This window comes from Trichosurus vulpecula, chromosome 8 (genome assembly GCF_011100635.1).
Source record: "Trichosurus vulpecula isolate mTriVul1 chromosome 8, mTriVul1.pri, whole genome shotgun sequence".
In the NCBI taxonomy this organism is placed as follows: Eukaryota; Metazoa; Chordata; class Mammalia; order Diprotodontia; family Phalangeridae; genus Trichosurus; species Trichosurus vulpecula.
The window spans coordinates 167,910,386-167,933,524 of record NC_050580.1 but is presented as its reverse complement, the minus strand read 5'-3'; the positions used below and the strand labels follow the sequence as shown (position 1 = coordinate 167,933,524).

General features: G+C 40.3%; 1 protein-coding gene across 1 annotated transcript in view; it reads left to right on the top strand.

Annotated features, from left to right (window-relative positions):
• The first annotated feature begins 12,965 nt into the window (after positions 1-12,965).
• The window catches only part of TMOD2 (tropomodulin 2), a 53,029-nt gene continuing 42,855 nt past the window's right edge, over positions 12,966-23,139 (top strand). Inside the window, exon 1 of the mRNA XM_036735108.1 lies at positions 12,966-13,187. The gene's annotated coding sequence lies outside the window, so the exon portion shown is untranslated. The remainder of the gene's footprint in view (positions 13,188-23,139) is intronic.

Below are 23,139 nucleotides of genomic sequence, written 5' to 3'. Positions count from 1 at the left end.
AAAGGGGGGTGGGGTGGAGGTGGAGGTCGTCTTTGGCAACGACTCTGGGCCTCTGGAAGATGGAGAAGCCTACCTAGGATCCTAAGCCTGAGGAAAACGCTACCCAATGGCAGAAACCTTTTGCCCGTGATAGCGGCCCTGTAAAGCTTTGGTTATAGAGCTCATATTACCAACTCTGCCCAGGCTACCGGCGGAGAACTTTGCTATTCCTCCCTTCTCGATTGCCCAGCCCACAGACTCCTGTGTCAGACAGACATTCGCTTCCCTACCCCTCCGAAGGCCTTTCAGTTTTCCCACCCTCTCTGATTGCAGATGACCTCAAATTTTGCTTTACAATGTACATTGTGAACATCTGGATTCCTGCAGCTTCTCAATCCCATTCCAATTTAACTCTAGTATTTGGTCACGTCTTCCCAGTACACCCTTCCATAAAGACATTCTACCTGGCCTTATGGCACTTGTAGCAAAAGCCAGGAAGACCACTGTTTTGAAGGTGCCAGCTAACTGGCCTGTTACTTGGGCGTCAGGACTTTTTTTTTTGTCCCAATTTGCCTGAATACACCATCTCGTGTTTTTTTTTCTGATTTCATTAAACTAAACAGTTAGAACCTAATTTAGACATATATTGGCAGCATGAAGTAGTGAAAAGAGTGATGACTTTAGAATCAAGGGCCCTGGGCTCTATCACTTACTATCTGTGTGACCTAGGGAGACATTTCTGAGCCTTAGGCTTCTCATTTGAAAAATTGGGACTAACTTCTACCCTGGGCATTCAGGTGGTGCAGTGGGTAAAGTGCTGGGCCTAGAGTCAGGAGATTTATCTCCCTGAGTTCAAATCCAGGCGCCAGACACTAGCTGTGTGACCCTGGACATTTAACCCTGTTTGTCTCAGTTTCCTGATCTGTCAGATGAGCTCTAGAGGGAAATGGCAAATCACTTAAGTATCTGCCAAGAAAACCCCAAATGGGGTCATGAGTCATTGTGTCTATCCACTTGGGTACATATATGCTATCCTCCAAGCTAGATTGTAACCTTCAGGGCAGGAGTTTTCACTTTTGTCTTTGTATCCCTAGTTCCCTTTGTAAGGTTGATTGATTTAGATGATTATTGTGAGACAACTCAAGTGAGATAATGTATTTGAAGTACTTTTCAAAGCACTTGTTGCCAAATCTTTTAATTCAAGGCCCTATTTGTATAAGGAGAGATCTGGGTTTTATGAACTCTAAGATGTGCTCCAGCTCTGAATCCTACAACCTTATAAAGTGCTGTGCAAACAAGTTTAAGCCTTAATAGTAACAGGTGTATGAAAATGTGATTTCATAGATATGAGAAATCTCTTCACTGTTACAGCTATCATCTTATTGCCTTTCGTCAGCCTCCTTCCCCCACCCCTCAAATCACATCAGTCCAAGCATCCTTATTAATTTACCGAATGACCTCTTCCTGATCAAACCTTTTTAAAAGATAAGTCTGACTGATGTCTTTTATTTTTTGATAGGAAGTTATCATGGATATCTGGCCTTGGAGCCTAGAAAAACTGAGTTCAAGTGCTATCTCTGATGCAAACAAGATCTGTGACCCTGGGCAAGCCACTTACAATCTCAGTGTTCTAGGCAATTCTCTAATAGTATAAATTGCAGAAAAGATGCTGACCCAAATTTTTAGGAATTTTCTCACCCAGGACTTCCATATGCCAATGAAATCATAGGTCCAGTCTCTATCTTTATCTTTTTACAACATAATCATTTCCAGATATTCTCCAAAAAGAGGCCTCCCTGGTTACAAAGAAAAACAATTAAACAAAACCAACTGAGGTCCTGTTCAGCCTTCCTTGCCTGAAGTATCTCACCCCTCTACCAAAAGGAAGGAGACCGACCCAATCCAATATCCCTCTTTCTGTAGTTCTTCTTTGAGATATCTTTATTTTTGCTGACCTTGACCACTCTCCAGTCCATCTAGGTGGCACTGTGGATAGATCATTAGGCCTGGAATTAGGAAGATCTGAGTTCAAATCCAGGCTCAGAAACTTGTCACTGTAGCTGGGTGATCCTAGGCAAGTCATTTACCCTCCATCTGTCTCAGTTTTCTCAACTATAACATGGGAATCACAATACCATCCAGGGTTGTGATGAGGATCAGATGAGATATTTGTAAAGTACTTAACACAGTGCCTGGCACAGAGTAGGTGCTTAATAAATGTTTGTTCTCTTTCTCCCTCACCCCTTCATAATATTTTTGAGCACCCACTATGTGCAGATTATTGCACTCTCAGACTCTAATGTCAGTGTCCTCTTGCATCTTGGACAGTCCTCTATGGCCAGATAGAAGTAAACTGTGGTAGTTAGAGATTTAAGTTTGACCTATTTAGAACTGATGATGACTTATCAGTCAAGTGCCTGCTGATTATTTACAGTTTATCCTGTATATAATTTGTGTGTACATCATTGTTTGCATGTTGTCTCCACCATTAGACTTCAAGCTCCTTAAAAAGTGAGACTTTCTTTTTTTTCCTCTCTTAAATTAATTAATTTATTTATTTTTGGTTTACAACATTTAGTTCCTCAAGTTTTCGAGTTTCAAATTTTCTCCCCCTCCCACTTCTCCCCCCTCCCCACCCAAGATGGCATGCAATCCAATATAGATCCTACATATATCTTCACACTAAACATTTTCACAGTAGTCAAGTTCTAAAGAAGAATTATAACCAATGGAATGAATCATGAGAAAGAAGAAACAAAGTAGAAACAGAAACAAGAAATTAAAAAAAAGAGAGAACAAATAATTTGCTTCAATCTGTATTCAGACTCTGCAATTCTTTCTCTGGATGTGAATCACTTTTTCCATCCTGAGTCTTTTGGAGTTGTCTTAAAATCTTGCATTGCTGAGAAGAGCCAAGTCTATTAAAGTTAGTCATCACGGATATAATGTGTCTGTAATTGTGATCCTTGAAGTGAGACTTTCTTTTACCTTTCTTTGTATCCTTAGTGCTTAGAAGGTAAAGTGATATGACTTAAAGAAAACTCCCTCTACACCAAAAATCTTCCCTATACTGCCAACTTCCACAAATTAAAGATTTATTTGGATTAATAAATAGACACTTCATGGAAAACTGAGAAGGGAGCCTATCAGTTATTCATACTTTGGTGCAGATTTATTAATCATATGTTACCTAATATTTAGCTGAAATGCACAGAAGAAATGGAAGTTTTGTTGGATGGACAGACAGAAATCAATCATTTTGGAACATGAAGTACATAGGGAAGGACAGATCTGAGTTGAGTGCCACAAGGGAGACTTTGGAGACTTTACTACTACAGAGCAGTAAAGAATCATGAGATAATAGATGCAAAGCTGGAAGGGAACTTATGGATTAATTCTAGACCAACTCTCTTGTCTCCGCAGAATGCTACTCTACCCCATCATTTACAGATAAGAAAAAAGAGGCCCAGATTGGTCAAGTACCTTGCCCACAGTCACCAAGGTAGTTAAATGGCAAAGCAGAAATATGAACAAGGTTCATTTGTTGACTACTTTGGAACAAGGGAGAGAGTACATCTATAGGTACGAATGAGAAGGAGTGAAGAAAGAGAGATGCCGGTGTCACCCTCAAGTTAGCTACCTTGTGATAACTGTTACTCTCAAACAGCCCTTAAAATTTCTCCTTTCATTTCTTTAGGGGATTGTCATGATGGCTCTACCTACACCCATCTGAATGCTTTAACACTTAATTGGTGTCCAATGGATAGGGTGCTTGGTAGAAAATGTTAGAGTTGCTTCTAAGGAGGTATGTTTATATAGTCTCTAGGTTTTCTGTGAGTTTTGTAGGCTTATAACCATTCCTTTCTATTCCTCCCCTAATAAAATACTTACAGTTTGTAGTAGTCAGTTCCCTTTTCTAATATTGAGCAACTTTCTCCTTTTTTCCTTCTCCAGACAAAATTTTAAAATTAATTATGCCATAACTGGCATTATACAGTGTTTTACCTATGAATACTTGATGCACAGCTTCCTTTTTTTCCTACTTAGAACCCTGCCAGGATATTTCCTTTCTTTTCAGGTTCTAAACAGTCAATTTTAGAAAGCAATCATCTGAGGGAATTTCTGTTCACACTGGATTGTATAACGTATAAGATCACTTTCAGTTCTGGGATTCTGTGACCCAATTTAAAGACTTTACTTCACATTTTCATCTTCTACCAACTTACATGTAGAGAATTTTAAGCCCCCAAGTATTACTGAGTCTAAGTTGTCAATTTTCTATTATGAATTTTGCTGTCCAAGCAGTAGAATATAAGCAGCAAAAACTGCAGGCAGAATTGATTAAGGAAATTACCTTAAAAAAACTTTTAATCAAACAGAAGTGTAGTGGATGAGCAGACCTGGCATACAGAAGACCAGGGCTCAAATCCTGCCTCTTACTACTGCAGACCCAAGAAGACCTGAGTTCAGTTCCAGCCTCAGACATTTGCTAGCTGTGTGACTCTGGGTGAGTCATTTGACCTCTGTCTGCCTTGGTTTCCTCACCTATAAAATGGAGATAACAATAGGACCTACCTTCCAGAGTTGTTGTGAGGATAAAATGAAATAATATTTATAAAGCAGTGTAAATGCTAGTTATTATTATTCCTATCTATGAAATCACTGGTCCAATAAGAAAAAAATCAAAAATTACTATACAAACATCTAAGCTTAAAGATTAAAAATGTATTAAAGCAGATGCTGTTAAATTGAGCTTTTAAGATAGATAAAATCTAAACACTGGAATTCTTTTTTTCTTCTTTAAAAAAAATTTTATTTGTTTGTTTTTAGTTTTCAACATCAACTTCTATAAGATTTTGAGTTCTAAATTTTCCTCCCTCCCTCTGCTCCCTCTTTCCCAAGATGGCATACAATCTGCTATAGGCTGTACATGTACAATCATATTAAACATATTTCCACATTAGTTATGAAAAACTAGAATTCTTTACCCCTTCTCTTATTCTACCTTCCCTTTTCCTCTATCCCAAGTTGGTACATGACCTCTTATTGCCCTCTGACCATACAAAGTTCCCTTTGTGGTATCCAGCTCAGGCCTGTCCTCCTCAATTTACCATTTGTGTGATTTTGGGCAAGTTGTTTAACCTCACCTCAGTTTCTATAAAATAAGAGGATTGGATGAGATGATCCCTCTGACTCTCAGCCATGAGAAGTGCATCTATATTTTTCTCCATAAATTCTGTAACTACCATTAATTCTTTACCCTAATCTAATGTACATTCCTTGATTAGGATTTTCCTTTTTAAAAAATTCACCCTCCTTAGTTTGGTGACATTTTCTCAAGATTTAATGTAGTTCAAGGTCCCCCAAAGCCACTCTTGTTTACTGTGACCTTAGCTTAGGGAATCATTCCTATGACTTCTTTGATTTCCTGCTTCAGAAATAATAACCCACTGTTTTCAGCCCCTTATCTTTGACTCAAATCCTAATCTAGGGTATTTGGCTGCTAAGAGCATTAAAACCCCAGTATCTATTTCCCTTTTATACCCTACTCTTTTTAGTCATGTCTGTCCCCACCATCAGCTTTTTCTAGTTTGAGCTGCTCATTTGATCTTTTTGTGCTGTACTGATTTAATAGCCAATTGCTACTAGCAACAAACATAACAACTGCCTCAGTTACAGGGACCATATGCCTACTTTCCATATGCCTTATAACTCTCCCATTTATCTCTTTTTTTGTCTTTTTTATTTAATATTTTTAGTTTTCAGCATTGATTTCCACAAGATTTTGAATTACAAATTTTCTCCCCATTTCTACCCTCCCCCCCCCCACTCCAAGATGGCATATATTCTGATTGCCCCATTCCCCAGTCAGCCCTCCTTTCTGTCACCCCACTCCACCCCCCCATCCCCTTTCCCCTTACTTTCTGGTAGGGCAAGATAGATTTCTACACCACATTGCCTGTATATCTCATTTCCCAGTTGAATGCAAAAAAAACTTTTTTTTTAACATCTGCTTTTAAAACTTTGAGTTCCAAATTCCCTCCCCTCTTCCTTCCCCACCCACCCTCCCTAAGAAGGCAAGCAATCCAACATAGGTCACACGTGCGTATCATTATGTAAAACCCTTCCACAACACTCATGTTGTGAAAGACCAACTATATTTTGTTCCTTCCTATCCCCTTTTATTCAATTTTCTCCCTTGACACTGTCCCTTTTCAAAAGTGTTTGCTTTTGATTACCTCCTCCCCCTATCTGCCCTCCCTTCTGTCATCCCCCCTTTTTTTTCTCCTTCCTCCTTCTTTCCTGTGGGGTAAGATACCCAATTCAGTGTGTATGGTATTCCCTCCTCAGGTCAAATCTGATGAGAGCAAGATTCACTCATTCCCCCTCACCTGACTTCTCTTCTCTTCCTACAGAACTGCTTTTTCTTGCCACTTTTATGCTAGATAATTTACCCCATTCTATCTCCTCCTTTGTCCCTCTCTCAATATATTCCTCTCTCATCCCTTAATTTGATTTTATTTCTTTTAGATATCATCTCTTCATCTTCTACTCACCCTGTGCCCTCTGTCTACATGTATATGTGTGTGTGTATATATACATATGTGCATATATGTATATGTATATTCCCTTCAGCTACGCTAATACTGAAGTCTCATGAATTACACACATTATCTTTCCATGTAGGAATGTAAACAAAACAGTTCCACTTTAGTAAGTCCCTTATGATTTCTCTTTCTTGTTTACCTTTTCAGGCTTCTCTTGATTCTTGTGTTTGAAAGTCAAATTTTCTATTCAGCTCTGGTCTTTCCATTGGGAAAGCTTGAAAATCCTCTATTTTATTGAAAATCCATATTTTGCCTTGGAGAATGATACTCAGTCTTGCTGGGTAGGTGATTCTTGGTTTTAATCCTAGCTCGTTTGACCTCTGGAATATCATATTCCAAGCCCTTCAATCCCTTAATGTAGAAGCTGTTAGATCTTGTATTATCCTGATTGTGTTTCCACATACTCAAATTGTTTCTTTCTGGCTGCTTGCAGTATTTTCTCCTTGATCTGGGAGCTCTGGAATTTGGCAACAATATTCCTAGGAGTTTTCTTTTTGGGAATCTTTTTCAGGAGATGATTCTTTCAATTTCTATTTTACCCTCTGGCTCTAGAATATCAGGGCAATTTTCCTTGGTAATTTCTTGAAAGATGATGTCTAGGCTCTTTTTTTGATCATGGCTTTCAGGTAGTCCAGTAATTTTTAAATTGTCTCTCCTGGATCTATTCTCCAGGTCAGTAGTTTTTCCAACGAGATATTTCACATTGTCTTCCATTTTTTCATTCCTATGGTTCTGTTTTATAATATCTTGATTTCTCATAAAGTCACTAGCTTCCACTTGCTCCAACCTAATTTTTAAGGTAGTATTTTCTTCAGTGGTCTTTTGGACCTCCTTTTCCATTTGGCTAATTCTGCCTTTCAAGGCATTCTTCTCCTCATTGGCTTTTTGGAGCTCTTTTGCCATTTGAGTTAGTCTATTTTTTAAGGTGTTATTTTCTTCAGTATTTTTTGGGTCTCCTTTAGCAAGTCATTAACTTGTTTTTCATGGTTTTCTCACATCATTCTCATTTCTCTTCCCAATTTTTCCTCTACTTCTCTTATTTGCTTTTCCAAATCCTTTTTGAGCTCTTCCATGGCCTGAGACCAATTCATATTTTTCTTGGAGGCCTTTGATGTTTTGTTGACTTCTTCTGGTTGTATGTTTTGGTCTTCTTTGTCACCAAAAAAAGAATCCAAAGTCTGAGTCGGAATCTGAGACCGTTTTCGCTGCCTGTACATGTTCCCAACCAACTACTTCACCCTTGAGTTTTTTGTCAGGGTATGACAGCTTGTAGAATAGAGAGTACTTTGTCCCAAGCTTGAGGGGCTGCACTGCTATTTTCAGAGCTACTTCTACACAGCAAGATCTGCCACAGCAGCACTCCTCCTCCTCCAAGAACTGCCAACCAGGATTGCAGCCCAGATCCAGGCAGGGCAAAGCAGGCTTTGCACTCCCACTCTAATCTGCTGCTTAATTCCTTCCTCCAGGTGGGCCTGGGGCCAGAGCCAACTGCAACTGTAGCTCTGGAAGCAGCCTCAGAGCTGCCCCTCCTCTGCTGTATCCCCCCCCCCCCCCGCCCCGGGCGGTGGCTGACTGCAAACTCCTTTCAGTCTGTCCCAGCAACTTTTCCCACTAACCTTCTCTGTTGTCTTTGGCATTTGTGAGTTGAGAAGTCTGGTAATTGCCACAGCTCGCTGATTCAGGGCGCTACGCCAGTTCTGCCCGGCTCCCATTCTGGTTGGTCTGGGCGCAGCCCACGCTGGGCTCTGCTCCATTCCACTCCCAGCTCCCTGCGATAGACCCTTCCCAGTGACCATCCAGGCTGTCCTGGGTTGGAGCCCTGCTTCCCTTTGCTATTTCGTGGGTTCTGCAGCTCTAGAATTTGTTCAGAGGCATTTTCATAGGTGTTTGGAGGGACCTGGGGGGGAGCTTAAGCAAGTCCCTACTTTCCAGCTGCCATCTTGGCTCCACCCCCTCCCATTTATCTCTTAATGACCACTCAAAAGAGATTGGCCGAATGGAGAATTCCTATTATGCTTACAAGTGTTGTTGTTGTTCATCCTTCAGTTTGGAAGAGGACCAATGACATCATGAGGATGATGTCTTGATTTGCATGTGAATTGGATTTTAGTGAAACAGGGTCATACAAATCAGCCTCCCTCTGTCTTCCAGAGTCATCAAAGTCCTGTGGCAAGACAAAAATCAAGGTGATTGCTGAAGACCTGGTGATGCAGATGCAATTGGATAGGCATCCATTCCATTAATTTAGTCAACCAGAACATATATATTGTGGATTGACATGGCATGGACTTTGGGCTCAGTCAAGAATTCAATAGGAGAACAGCCTAGATTGCATTTAGGAAATTTCCAGCACCTTTTTTGTTGTGTTTTGTTTTGTTTTTTCTTTCTCATGGTTCCTCCCATTCATTCTAATTCTTCTATACAACATGACAAATGTGGAAACATGTTTAATAAGAATGTATATGTAGAGCCTATATCAGATTGCACACTGTCTTGGAGAGGAGGAAGGGGAGGGAGGTGGAGAAAATTTTAAATTTATGGAAGTGAATGTTAAAAACTAAAAATAAATAAATTTTTTTTAAAAAGAGACAAAATTAAAAAGTCTAAGAAATTGTGAGTGGCCCAAAAGGGTAATAGGAAGGAAATAAGCTACTACTGTGCTAGGCTGTCACAAACAATCCTGCAAGATAGGAGCTAATAGTATTCCCATTTCAAAGTTGAGGAAACTAAGACAAACAGAGATTAAGTAGTTTGCCCAGAGTCTCACCTCTAGTAAATGTCTGAGGTTGAATTTGAACTCAGGTCTTCCTGACCCCAGACCCAAAGCCCTATCTCCTACAATAGTAGCTGCCTATGGAAAAAATATGATGGGAGTAAATATACTGAAGCATACTGCCAGTAGTGATTTGGGTTCAAGAATTGATATAAAAACATCATCAAGGAAATGTATCGCTGGAAAAAGTAAGTGATGATATGTATCAAGAGTAAGGAATAAATATAGGTCTAGAAGTAAGTACTGGACCCAGAGAATATTAAAATAGTCAGAGAAAGGGCTCTAGAGCATTGAACAGATTCTTTCTGGAGGATTTATGAAAGACTGTGGACAGGAATTGCACATGAAGAAAAGGCATGGAAGGGAAAATCTATATCAATCATTTCATAGATCCCTTGTATGGAACAGAACATTTCAAATAGCAATTTAAAATTTTTATTGATAATCTTTTGTTTTTACATCACCTTTATAAACTCCTTCCGTCCTCTCCCCGGAGACCCACTTCTTATAACAAAGAATAAAAGAAAGGGGAGAAAAAAATAGTTCAACAAAACTGCCACACCAATTGAATCTGACATTATATACAATATTCTATACCAATGGTCCACAACCTCTGCAAAGAAAAGAAGGGGCAGCATTTTCTCCTTTCTTCTTCAGGGCCAGGCTTGTTCATTATGATTACACTTGGTGGAATAAAAAATTTAAACAAAAGTTTTGTGCAGAATTTTTAAAACTGCTTCTAGTGGATATGCCCATAAGACACAGTTTTCAAAAGAAGAAATGCAAAGTATTAACAACTATATTTTTAAAAATGGTCCATATCAGCTAATATTAAGAGGAAAGTGAAAACACCCCTGAAGCTTTTTACCTTGCCCATCAAATTGGCAAAGATGATATAAAGTAGAAATAGTTAAAGTTGAAAGGACTGTGAAAAGACAAGGACTTTTTCATTTTAACCCCAAACAATAAGAACAAATAGTCCAGCAAAACAAATTCCTACATTAGCCATGTCTAAATATGCAAGTCTCTTTCTGGATAAGCCCCTCATTTCTCTAGCAATATGTGGATAACATAATTCACCTTACTTCTAGATTGGGGGTTCTTAGCCTTGTCTGTGTCATGAATGGAACCCTTTGGAAGTCTGGTGAAACCTATGGATCCCTTCTCAGAATAATGGTTTTCAAATGCATGAAATAAAACACACAGGATTATAAAGGAAACAAATTTTGATGAAAGACAGTTGTCAAAATACTTTTAGCATCCCAATCTTGTGGATCCCCTGAAAACTATTCATGGATCCCAGGTTAAGAACACCCTTTTTATTGAGTTTGTAGCCTGACCTCATTTTATCCCCTTTATCATCTTTCTTTCACCATTTTTCTCAGATGCTGGTTGATTGGAACAAATCCACAAAACAAATATTCACAATAACAAACTGACATTTATATGGTAGTTCAAAGTGTTCAAAGAGCTTAACATACATTTATCTCATTTGAACTTCACAAAAACCCTGTGAGGTAGCAACTACAGGTATTATGATAATTTTATAGGTAAGGAAACTGAGTAACAGCTAGTAGGTGTCAGAGGTGGTGTTCAAAGACATATATGCATACATTATATGTATATGTGTATGCATGTATGCATGGATAGAGTGATTGTCTGTCAGGAAGACCTGAGTTCAAATTCAGCCTCAGACTACTAGCTATGTGATCCTAGGCAAGTCATTTCTATTTGCCTCAGTTGCCTCAGTTGTAAAATGGGGAGAAATAATAGCACCAACCGGGCAGGGTTGTTGTGAGGACCAAATGAGATAATATTTGTAAAGTACTTAGCATAGTGCTGGCATGTCGTAGTCCTGTATAAATGCATATTCTATTCCCCCTCTCCCACCATTTATATTTTAGTAGGTGCCATAGTATTGTGGGAAGAGTACCAAACTCAGGTCTAAAACACCTGGTTCAATTCCTCAGCACTATTAAAGTAAGACAGGACCAATTCACCTCTTTACTTTAATTTATTTTCTGTAAAATGAAAGAGTTTGACCCTGTAACTTGGAGACAAGAAAAGAGTGGGTTCAAATCCCATCTCAGACACTTACTAGATGTTTGACATGGGCCAAGTTACTTAATTTGTCTTAGTTTCCTCATCTGTAAAATAAAAGGGTTAGACTCAACTCTCCCTTTCCTTCATTTAAAAAAAAAGCATATTTAGAATACTTTATTTCAAAAACATGAAAAAAAGTCAACCTTAATATTAGGACTACATATTCTGACATAGTAACAAGGACACACAGTACTATGTGGGTATTCTTTGTATGTTGTTGTTGAGTCATTCCAATCATGTCTGATTCTTTGTGACCCCTTTTTGGAAGATTTTCTTGGCAAAGATACTGGCATAGTTTGCTTTTTCCTTCTCCAGCTCATTTTACAGATGAGGAAACTGAGGCAAACAAGGTTAAATGATTTGCCCAGGGTCACACAGCTAGTTAGTGTCTGAAGGTAGATTTGAACTCAGAAAGATGAGTGTTTTTAACTCCAAGCGGAACCTGACATAACTTTTCAGTACATGATCTCCAAGAAAGAGTGAAGTAAGGGTAGGGGTAGAGTGAATCGGCAAAAGAAGGTCCCATAGAAATAGAGGTTCTCTTTGTGCATGGTAATGAGGGCCAAGTCACTTAATTTCTCTTAGTTTCCTCATCTGTAAAAAGTAGGAAATTGGACTCAATTGACTCTAAAGATCCTTCCTTAGGGAACTTAAGTTAAGCCTATGATTTTATGACGCAAAACTACGAAGTACACCCCCAGGTAACTCAGTTTAACAATAATCCAGATGGCCTCAAGGCAGCAACTACCAACCTACTCCCAACCCAATCTGCCGGTCCTAGCTAAATACACCACCTGATTCCCAGCCTCCCCCTAACTGTCCTTGCTATTCCTTCCTTAGCCTCGTTTTCCCCAAACCTCAGCCCAGCCAACAATTCTCCCACAACAGGAACAGTTCCCATTCCAGCTGGTGGCACCAAATGATGACATTCGGGACCTAGACTAGAATCAGACATACCATTTTATAATGCCTTCATTTGGTGTTGGGGTGGGAAGAGTTGTGACACTCATCTCGATTTCTTCACTGCTTTGAAAAACCTCCCCCCTCATTATCCAAATAGCTCTATGATTCTTTAAGGGGTCCATTTCAGCTCTTCCCTGAAGTCCAAAACCGCGATGTCTCTACAGCCTAATGTTGACTTTTGGAACTTGGACTAGAACTAGACACACCTTTTTAATAATACCTTCAGTTGGGGTGGGAAAGGCTGTGATTCACTCATCTTGATTTCTTCACAGCTTTGAAAAACCCCCACCCCCATTATCCACAGCCCCTGTGATTCCAAAAGGGGTCAATCTCAGCTCTTCCCTGAAATTCAAAAGGTGATGATAGCTCTACAACCTTCCAGTACATTTTGGTTATGTTATTTTAACACATATTTCCTGAACGGAAGGGAAGGCGAGAGAGACACAAAAAGAAGACAGTGGAAGGCAAGAGAAGAGATAATTTATGCCCTGGGGTCCCGCCTCCGATCCTGCATCTCACATCCTTTGGTCCTGGACTACGATTCCCGGCGTGCTCCGCTCTCCAAGCCTGGCTCGAGGTCGCGCAGCCGCCTCCAGGCTAATTGACTAGCCTGTTGATAGCCTTGCTTAGCATTTTCCCCTGCCAGCCTCCCCACCTTTTCCCACCTAGCTCCTGCCTCGGGCGAGAAAGGGCGACGAGCAGACAGGCGGGCGGACGTCCTGACTTAGTGAGAGCGGGCTCCGGGATGGACGCACTGATGGGTAAGGCAGCTCTCTGCTTCTCCCTTGATGGGTGGGGACTCGGCCGAGCTCTATCTCCGCTGGGTTGCCGGGAGAGGCGCTGTTCCAGGCGATGTTGCTGGACATGTCCCCGGGACTGCAGCAGCGGCGACTGCACCGCACCCTTCTTCCCTCCCTGTCGGGACCGCCAGCGCCCGGGCTGGAAGATGCTTTCAGTGCAGAGCTGGGGCGGGCGGGTGATGGGAGCCCCGCTGGGTGGTGGCCTCTTTGCCTTGCCCCCACCCCAGTGCTTGAGAATGAGTGCTGCGCGGTGCCACCCTGCCCTGGGAGCGGTTGTGCATCCAGCTCCCTAGGGAGAGAGCACGGATCCGCGACTGGAGAGTGCGAGGTCCTCAGTGTTTGGGTCCCATGTCTCGCCCCCTGCGCTGCTGCAGCTCCCGGGCCCCGGGATTAGCTGCAGTCTAGGAGGCGCCCGAGTTGGATTTCCCCCTCCCGCGTGTCCTCCGCAGTGCTGGAGGGCTGGGCCGGGGCTTCTGAACGCTCTGCTTTGTTCAGACTTCATCCACCGTACGTGTTCAGTAAATGTGGGGGGCTTTAAATATCTCCATGGCTCGTGAAAACAAGGGCTGAAACCCAGTAAACAGATCCATATAAAACAACAGTAACAACTCCATAACTTGAGCTGTCATTCTTAGGGAAATTTCAGCATCCACGAAGGATGTCTGAAAGCTGCTTAATGAATGTCTGTCTTTGCCGCCCTTAATATAGTCTGATTAAAGTAAAAAGTATTGTGCTCTCCCTCCTGTCTCTAGATTTTCCCTGTTGGTCCATAAGAATTAAGGCTTAGGAAGGCTAGAGATAGCGGTTATACTTAAATACGACCGGGGAAGGAGAGAAATACTGCCAAAAGTGCAGACCAGCAATTTAGAGCACTTTACTGCTATGCTAGCAAGCCTAAAGACTGGCCCTGCCCAAACTCCTTAGCCCACCATCTTGTGCCCATTACATGTTTTTCATTACTTTTTTTTTTTCCTGAATCAAGATTCTCATTCAGAGAATTGGAGAGGTGAGAGAGGTTTTTTGTCATGGTGAATCAGAGAGGTGTATCTACCACGGAATGGACAGATGGACACCATCTAAGTGGTAGTTTTGTTTGTTTTCTTTGTAATTGTTGCTGCTGGTTGTTGTTGTGGTTGTTGTTTAAAAAAAATAGCTTTCCTCAGTCTGTACGGTTCAGGTTTTATTCTACACTGTTTTTCCCTGTCTAGGTATGAACAAAGCATACTGTTTCATTTACTGATATAACCTTATCAGGTTATAAGCTTCATTTGTCCCCTTGAATTGTCTTTGTAAATTAGTATCCTATGTTATCTTTATTTGGTGGGAGTGAAGTAATTGGAGAGTGATAGGGTATCAGCATGAGGAAGAAAGGTGCCAGGGGCGGAGCATGGCCAAGGTAATAAGGTGTCAGGGGAATGGAAACTAGATTCTAGACGTGGAAGGTACTTTAGTGATCATCTTAAGGTTCTTAACCTGGGGTCTATAAATTTGATTTCTATTTCATTGTAATTGATTTCCTCCATAATCCTACGTAATTTCTTTTGTGCATTTAAAAACATTATTCTGAGGAATCCATAGGCTTTATCAGACTACAGAAGGGGTCTATAACATGAAAAAAAAAAGTCAAGAAATCCCCATTAGACCTAGACCAACCCCTGTATTTTGCAGATTAAGGATTCTTAGTCCCAGAGAACTGGGATATTTGAGCTAATGAAATATTTGAACTCAGCTCTTCCTGACAACCCCATTGCTTTATCCACTGGACTAGGACACTTAGATGACACTTGAAGAGAATTCCTATTCACAAAAACAGTAAATAAATACTATCATAGGCCATTTCTTGGGACAGGCATGTAAAACACAAGGTTATTTACCTTAATTGGATTTAAAATGGGTATGCAGGCATGTATATTTGCATAAATCTCTACCTACCACATACATGTTTATGTCTGCATGCGTATCTGGGAATATCTAGTATGTACCATGCACCCCTAGAAAGATTTCATAGAGTGGAGAGAGAATTGCCCTTGAAGCCAGGAAGACCTAGGTTCAAATCCTGCCTTTGACACATATTGCCTTGGGTCACAACTTCTCAGGGTTCCAGGCAACTCTGTAAGACTATAAACAGCAAAACAGTGGCTGAGCTGCACCGATAGAAGGGATTTTATCACCAGGAGGTCCCCATCCCCATGAAATCACAGTGCTGGATCAAAAAAAAAAAAAGGGCGGGGGAGACATGCAGACTTGTAAATATATCTGTAACTGTCAGTATCAGTGGACATTAGTAGGAGTGATAGCCAGCAAATTGGAAAAGATGATGGAAGATGGAAATTGTCAATGGAAGGGTTGTGGAAAGGGAGTTGTAATAATGTATTGTTGGAGCTGTGAATTCAAACAACCATTCAGGAAAGCAAGTTGAAATTACAGTCATTATTAAGGACTAAAATGTCCTTCCCCAAAGCTTCTCCTGCTAGGGGTGTACTCCAAGGAGGTCAGTGACCAAAAAAAGGGGCCAAAGGGTTAAAAGGATATATATGTACATATGTGTGTATATGTGTGTGTATATATATATGTATATATATATATATATATATATATATATATCGAAATATTTATAGCAGCACTTTTGTAGTAGCAACAATTGGAAAGTAGAAGCTCTTTGGAAAGTGGCCAAAAATTGTGGTACATGAGTATAATGAAAATTTTACTGTGCTGTAAGAAATTATGAATATGATATAGAGAAACATGGAAATACTTATATGAACTGATATAAAGGGAAGTAAGTAGAACCAGGAAAACAATACTATAAACGAAGACAAAAACAGTATAAATAGAAAGAACAACAAACAATCAAAACTGAATAGTAGGAAATTATAATGACCAAGCTTAACCCCAAAGAAGAGACATCAGAAGATATTTCCCCTAATCCTTTGCAGAAGTAAAGGCTCATAGGTGAGGGATATACCTTATAATGTCAGATTTTTTAAAAAAAAATTTTATTATTTATTTAATATTTTAGTTTTCAACATTGATTTCCACAAGATTTTGAGTTACAAATTTTCTCCCCATTTCTACCCTCTCCCCCACTCCAAGATAGCATATATTCTGATTGCCCCATTCCCCAGTCAGCCCTCCCTTCCTTCACCCTACTCCCCCCCATCCCTTTTCCCCTTACTTTCTTGTAGTGCAGGATAGATTTCTATGCTCCATTCCCTATATATCTTATTTCTCAGTTGCATGCAAAAACAACTTTTTCTTTTGAGTATCTGATTTTAAGACTTTGAGTTCCAAATTCTCTCCCCTCTTTCCTCCCCACCCACCCTCCCTAAGAAGGCAAGCAAGTCAACATAGGCCACACATGTATCATTATGTTAAACACTTCCACAGTACTCATGTTGTGAAAGACTTATCTTTTGCTCCCTCCTATCCTGACCCCCTTTTTTCAGTTTTCTCCCTTGACCCTGTCCCTTTTCCAAAGTGTTTGCTTTTGATTATCTCCTCCCCCTATCTGCCCTCCCTTCTATCATCCCCCCCTTCTTTATCCTCTTTCCCCTATTTTCCTGTGGGGTAAGATACCCAACTGAGTGTGTGTTATTCACTCCTCAAGTCGAATCCGATGAGAGCAAGATGCACTCATTCCCCCTCACCTGCCCCCTCTTCCCTTCCAACAGAACTGCTTTTTCTTGCCACTTTTATGCGAGATAATTTACCCCATTCTATCTCTCCCTTTCTCCCTCTCTCAATATATTCCTCTCTCATCCCTCAATTTCATTTTATTTTTTTAGATATCATCCCTTCATATTCAACTCACCCTGTGCCCTCTGTCTATATATGTATATTCCCTTCAGTTACCCTAATACTGAAGTCTCATGAATTACACACATCATCTTTCCATGTAGGAACGTAAGCAAAACAGTTCCACTTTAGTAAGTCCCTTATGATTTTTCTTTCTTGTTTACCTTTTCATGTTTCTCTTGATTTTTGTGTTTGAAAGTCAAATTTTCTGTTCAGCTCTGGTCTTTTCATTGAGAAAGCTTGAAAGTCCTCTATTTTATTGAAAATCCATATTTTGCCTTGGAGCATTATACTCAGTTTTGCTGGGTAAGTGATTCTTGGTTTTAATCCTAGCTCGTTTGACCTCTGGAATATCATATTCCAAGTCCTTCCATCCCTTAATGTAGAAGCTGATAGATCTTGTGCTATCCTGATTGTGTTTCCACAATATTCAAATTGTTTCTTTCTGACTGCTTGCAGTACTTTCTCCTTGACCTGGAAACTCTGGAATTTGGCAACAATATTCCTAGGAGTTTTCTTTTTGGGATCTTTTTCAGGAGGTGATCAGTGGATTCTTTCAATTTCTATTTTACCCTCTGGCTCTAGAATATCAGGGCAATTTTCCTTGATAATTTCTTGAAAGATGATGTCTAGGCTCTTTTATCGATCATGGCTTTCAGGTAGTCCAATAATTTTTAAATTATCTTTCCTGGATCTATTCTCCAGGTCAGTGGTTTTTCCAATGAGATATTTCATATTGTCTTCCATTTTTTCATTCCTTTGGTTCTGTTTTATAATATCTTGATTTCTCATAAAGTCAATAGCTTCCACTTGTTCCACTCTAATTTTTAAGGTAATATTTTCTTCAGTGGTCTTTTGGACCTCCTTTTCCATTTGGCTAATTCTGCCTTTCAAGGCGTTCTTCTCCTCATTGGCTTTTTGGAGCTCTTTTGCCATTTGAGTTAGTCTATTTTTTAAGGTGTTATTTTCTTCAGTATTTTTTGGGTCTCCTTTAGCAAGTCATTGACTTGTTTTTCATGGTTTTCTCACATCACTCTCATTTCTCTTTCCAATTTTTCCTCTACTTCTCTTATTTGCTTTTCCAAATCCTTTTTGAGCTCTTCCATGGCCTGAGACCAGTTCATATTTTTCTTGGAGGCTTTTGTTGTAGGCTCTTTGACTTTGTTGACCTCTTCTGGCTGTATGTTTTGGTCTTCTCCGTCACCAAAAAAGGAATCTAGAGTTTTAGTTTGAGTCTGGGTTTGAGTCTGAGTCCGTTTTCACTGCCAGTTCATGTTCCCAACCAATTACTTCACCTTTGAGCTTTTTGTCAGGGTATGACTGCTTGTAGAGTAGAGAGTGCTTTGTCCCAAGCTTTAGGGGCTGCACTGCTGTTTTCAGGGCTACTTCTACTCCACTGTCACCATAAGCTGTGCCACAGCAGCACTCCTCCTCCCCCCAAGAACCACCAACCAGGATTGTGATCCAGACCTCACTCCCACTCTGGTCTGCTGCTTGATTCCTCCCACCGTGTAAGCCAGTGACTCCAGAAGCAGGTGACACTGAAGCTCTGGAAGCAGCTACAGGAGCTTCCTGCTGCTGCCACTGTCACTGCCGCACCACCTCTGCCACCCCCAGGGCTGGGGCTGGACCGCTCTCACCCCATACAACAGCTTTCCCACTAACCTGCTCCATGGTGTTTGGCGTCTGTGGGTTGAAAAGACTGCTACAGCTCAGTGATTCATGGCCCTGTGGCCTGCTCCAGCCTATTCCTGGTCTGGTCTGTCCTGGCTTGGCCCACGTTGGGCTGTGTTCCGCTCCTAGCATAGTGTGATAGACCCTTTCCAGTGACCATCCAGGCTGTCCTAGGCTGGAGACCTGCTTCCCTCTGCTATTTCATGAGTTCTGAAGCTCTAGAATTTGTTCAGAGACATTTTTTACAGGTGTTTGGAGGGATTTGGGGGAGAGCTTAAGCAAGTCCCTGCTTTCCAGCTGCCATCTTGGCTCCTCCCGCCCCCATGTCAGATTTTTTAATTATGTTATTTAGTTTTGCAGAACTTTTTTTTCTTCCTTTTTTCATCCTTTATTATAAAGGATAGCTCTAACAGAAGAGGGAGGGAGGAAATATAGTACGAAATATAAATGATATAAAAGTAAAACAATATAGTTTTTTAAAATATAAAGGGTATTTAAAGGTATGTATATTTTTATGTTTCCCATTGCTTATAGAATAAAGTCCAAATTTCTTGAGATGGTATCCTAAGCCTTTCCCATCCTGGCCCCAAGACACATTTTTAGCCTAATTTTTCCCTTTCCTTTTTATGAGCATTTTAAGGTCTGCATGGTTTTTCATGCAAATATTACTTTTTAGATAAAAGTTTTTCCATGGGAACACACTTCTAAAATTTTAATTAGATATATGGTTGAAATTTCATAAAATTTTTGATTATTCACAATTTATCCTTAAAAATTTTAACTTTATGAAAAAAATCACTGAAGATTACATTATGAATATTTCTTAATTTCCTTTTTCGTATAGTCATAAATAAAGTGCACATGTGAAATTAGAGTCAGCCTTTACCTACTATTTTGCATCCTTTTTCTGACAACATTATTTCATGGTCACTTTTTCCATGTGTATTATTGTCCACAAGCTTGTCATTTTTAATAGCTATGATATGGTATTATGTGATATTAAAATGCCATCATGTGTTTGATAAGTCCATTATAGAGTTACAAAATAAAGTGTTATGTGATGTCTATGGGGGATAACAGTATGTGTGGGGGAAAGCTGGAACTGAGGAAAGAAGATCACCAAAGGCTTCATGGAAAAAGTAGGATCTGAGTTGGGCTTTAAAGAACAGTTAAGGAATTCTGTATGTAAAGACAGGTAAGGAAAAGCATTCTAGGAATAAAAAGCAGTGTGAACAAAGACATAGAAGACTGAGAAGACAATATGTATTGTGCAGGGAGGGGAGAATGAGAGGACTCAAGTAGTCCATTTTGACTCCAGCACAGAGTTTGGGGAAGTGAATAACATGACGTAAAGCTAAAAAGGTAAGGTGGTACCAGATTATGGGAGGGCCCTGAACAACACACCGAAAAGCTTTAGACCTCTACTTGTTAGCCAGTGCAGAAAACACTAAAGATTTTTGAATAAAGGAATGGCATGACTAACTTATATCTAAGAAAGATTAGTCTGATACCAGTATGTGGGATGGAGTCGAGAAGGCCTGTAAGGAAGCTATTATATCAACAAGTGGCAACAAAGGCCTACCTAAACTAGGGTGATGGCTATGGGAATAGATAGTAGGGAGTAGAATCAAAAGCTGTAGAAATATAATCCACAGGATGGCTTAACTGATTGGATATGATTGGTGAGGTAGAAGGACTCCGGTGAAATGAGCTTGGCCATGCTGAATCTGTTTATCAACAAACATTTATTAAGTACTTGGCTAGGTACTGTACTAAGGGCTGGGAATACAAAGAAAAAGCAGAAACAGGTCCCTGCCCTCAAGGAGCTTATGTTCTTATGGGGTAGAGTTGTACACGAATAGGTACATACAAAGTGGATGGAAGATAACAGATGGGAAGGATTTGTAGAAGGGAGTATCAGGAAACAGAAGGTGGCACTGGAGGATTCTAAGAGTTAGAAGTGAAGAAGGAGAGTATGCTAGGCTTGGGGGACAGCCCAAGTACAAGGGCACTGATACAGGAGATCAAATATCATGTGTGAGGAATAGCAAATAGGCCTATATAGTAGAAGCAGATGGAGACATATAATGTGTAAGAAGAGTGGATGGATTGGAAGGGGCCAAGTTATAAAGGGCTTCGAATGACAGAGATTTTTTGCTTTATGCTGGAGTTATAGAGCATCATTGGAGTTTATGAAGTTGGTGGGGGAACCTTTACTTGAGGAAAAAAAGTACATTAGTAGCTATATGGAAGATCGATTGGAGCAGGGAGAGACCTGACACAGAGAGACCAACTAGAAGACTCCTATAAGAGTTTAGATGAGTAGTGATGAGTACCTGAGCTGGGGTAGCGACTGAATTTAAAGGTATTCAATGCAACATATGTTTATAAAGCCTCAGTTTATGTGCAAGACACTGGAGATAACACGAAAGCTGCTGGAGACCTATGACTGAAGCACTGAAGAGAAATTACAGCTGGAGATATAGAGTCATTGGGTGGGACTGAAAGGTAAAAGGAACGCTTTTCCAAAAAATGGACAAATTTGAGAATATTTTTAGGCAGATGGGAAACAGACAGTGATCACAGAGATTGAAGATGTGTAAGAGAGAGGGATGACCACTGGAGCAAGGCCTATAGGAGGTAGGATCAATTGTACAGGTAGAGGAGAGGGATTAATTTTTCACCAAAGGGATGGGAATATTTTTGTCCCTCTGAAGTCTGCATATCAGCTAAATAGTTTCACATGCTTATGATGGTCACTTTCTAGATGACTTTTTCTATATAGTAAGTGAAAGTTATATGGGGATTGGAAGGGAGTTTAGGAGAGAGGGAGGGAGGTATGGAGGAGAGAGAAAGTAAGGAGGATATAGAGCAGGTAAAGGAGGAGAAAGAAAGAGAAACGTATTCCATGGCTCATGAAGATTATCGCACTAAGCTTATTGAATATAAGTGGCATAAATTCTTGATAGTCCCAGAAAAGTTTATTGCTTGCTGACTTAAAATCCACCAGGCTTATGTGCGCCATCTCTTAAGAATGACAGAATCATAGAATTTGGAGCTGCAAGAGACCTTGAATCAACCCCCAACCTCTTTATTTTACCAATGAAGAAACAGAGGCCCCAGAGAGATTAAGCAAATTTCCCCAGGTAATGAGTATCCCAGCTGGGATTTTAGCATAGGCCATCTGACTCTAAATCCAGCATGCTTTTATTGTTCCATGTTTTTTCAGTCTTCTCCAACTTTTCATGACCCCATTTGGGGTTTTCTTGGCAAAGGTGATAGGGTGGTTTGTTATTTCCTACTCTAGAACATTTTACAGAAGAGGAACCAAGTGTATTGGGGATCCTTGAAGAGTTTGGCTTTTGTTTCTTTTGATTAATTCAGTGTCTTAGGTGCTAAGCTCCAGGCCCAAACCCCTATCTACTAGATGCTAAGCCTATGTGGGTGTGAATTGGTAACTAAGGTGGGGCTCCAGGTGGGGCCAATGAAGAGAGGTGCTAACACCAGAGCCAATCATAGGAGCCTAAGTTCTGGTCGCTCAGATGATGTTTGATGACTCTGAAACTGTATAAAAAGGGAGGACAGAGCTATTTGCTTAGGGCTCTCACTTTTGGTGGCACGCTGATGTGGAAACTCTGTAGAGACTCTGGGCAGCTGTAGTTAAGAGCCCTCCAGCTTGCCCGAATGTTCAGACTTGGTTAAACTCTGGTAACTATGAATTGGTATTTGAATCAGACAAGGTCTGTCTGTTGATGTTTGTAATTTGTTAGTATCTGCTCTGAAGTTTAGGGTGCTGTATTTTCCCCTGAGCTAAGTGAATGATATTTGTATGCTGGATTAAAGTAAGATTGTTAGCCCCTTAACGTTGCTTTCCTTAGTAAAGCAGATGAAAAGAACCTGGGCTCGCAGTGTTCTGTGAGCTGGTTGTTGTTGGTTTTACACCCCCATAGCAGCTGCTAGCCGGATTGTTGAAACTCTGAGGCATACAGGGTTAGGTGACTTCCCACAGTCACATAGCTAGAGAGTGTCTGAGGCTGGATTTGAACTTATGAAGATGAGTCTTTCTGATTCTAAGCCCACTGCCACACCTAGCTGTCCTTTAAAAACTCCCTGAAAATTATTTATTCAGTCATTTCAATTCTGGAATGATTTGCCATTTCCTTATGCAAGAGTTAAGACAAACAGATGTTATATGACTTGTCTAGGGTCATACAACTAGTACATGTATGAGGTCACACATGTCAGGTTTTTCCTGACTCCAAGGCCCAGTGCTCTATTCACTGAGTCATCTAGCTGCCTCTAACCTTTAAACTTACAATCTGAATATTTATTTAGCTTTGCTATATTGTGTGTGTTTTATTAGTTCAACTGAATTATCTTTCTTAAATTAGTAAAGTATCTCATTTAAATAAGAGAGGCAAAGATTTATATTGTTAGCTTCTAG